This window comes from Gavialis gangeticus, unplaced genomic scaffold, assembly GCF_001723915.1.
Source record: "Gavialis gangeticus isolate Ggan-Ray unplaced genomic scaffold, GavGan_comp1, whole genome shotgun sequence".
Lineage (NCBI taxonomy): Eukaryota > Metazoa > Chordata > Crocodylia > Gavialidae > Gavialis > Gavialis gangeticus.
This window is the reverse complement of record NW_017729022.1, coordinates 132,378,331-132,379,572: the sequence shown is the minus strand read 5'-3', so window position 1 is coordinate 132,379,572 and position 1,242 is coordinate 132,378,331. Positions and strand designations below refer to the sequence as shown.

General features: G+C 45.0%; 1 long non-coding RNA gene across 1 annotated transcript in view; it reads right to left on the bottom strand.

Moving 5' to 3' along the window:
• LOC109296698 overlaps window positions 1-1,221 on the bottom strand; it is a 17,828-nt gene extending 16,607 nt beyond the window's left edge. The window contains exon 1 of the long non-coding RNA XR_002097024.1: window positions 181-1,221. This is a non-coding gene — a long non-coding RNA (uncharacterized LOC109296698). The remainder of the gene's footprint in view (window positions 1-180) is intronic.
• Window positions 1,222-1,242: the final 21 nt, after the last annotated feature.

Genomic DNA, 1,242 nt, shown 5'->3' with positions numbered 1-1,242 from the left:
TGCCACTCACCACCAGCTTCTTTGAAGTCAAGGGGGCCAGATAGACATCTAGAGAAATTGTTGTGGCTGCAATGAAGTCAGTGGGCCTACAGTGAATTGTACCAACTGAAGATCTGATGCATTTTAAGGTCCTAACTCTGCTTTTCATCATGGCTGTAGCCTGGGCATCTGGCATCTTACCATAGCAGAGAAGCAGGCACGTGTTCTTCAGATGCCCCCTAGGAACCTACATAATGAGGAATGTACCCCTCTAGACCCATTTCCTGAGTCTTTCACGGACACACCAACCAGCTTCCCCATCCTTAAATCTATTGCAGGCAGTTCATTCAGAAAGGGGTGGGTGGGGGAATCAATCCTCTATCTCTGGTGCATCTGAGGAGCTGGAAGTGTTTTTTACTCAGATCTATCACACATCATGTAAGTACGTCGGCTTGGATTTTTTCAATCAGCATTTTTCTTATTCCTACAAATGGCACTTTTAGCTGTCATTGTAAGTATAAGAGCAACACTGCTTCAGGCAAGTTAAGCAGCTGTGGTTGCTGGAAGCAAACAATGATGCAGAACTGAGAATTTAAGGCCAGATCCCATTGCACCCATTAGGCGCCTAAGTGTGACCCAGCTAGAGTCTCTGAAAACAGTTAAATGCCAAAGGCGGGAGGGTGAGTGGGTCCTTCTCCCCCATGTTTTTTGTCTTAGTCTTTAAGGCTAAAAGGATGGCATTAAAAAATCTGATGTGTTAACGATTCTTTAGGGACTTAAGCAGAGTGGAATAGGGTGACACTTAGACACTTAATAGGTAAAATAGGATTTGGCCCTTAGTATCCAAATGTTGGAGGTAAAAGACCTGATCAAGCTGATCCTAAAACACTCATTGAACAGCACCACACTCCAGAAATAGCCAAATGGAAATGACTGGAACTCTTTAATGTGGCTCCATATGAGTATCTCTTGTTGCCCAGTGTATGGAGAGATCTTACAGCAGGCTCTGAGAAAGGTTTGTCCTCTGGTGCCTCAGCTACAAGGTAAGTGTTAGGATAACAGCAGCAATGGAAATAGAGCACCACAGATCAGGGCCCTGAAATTTAAAGGGAAGTCCTACACAGGCTGTTGGCTGGAGAGGGAGAGAAGCTATGGTTAGTGATTTTGCAGTTTAAACAGAGTGTTACACTAACTCCCAGCCAAACAGATTTCATTGACATTCAGGCTGGAAGGGACCTCAGAGGATCATCGAGTCCAGCCCCC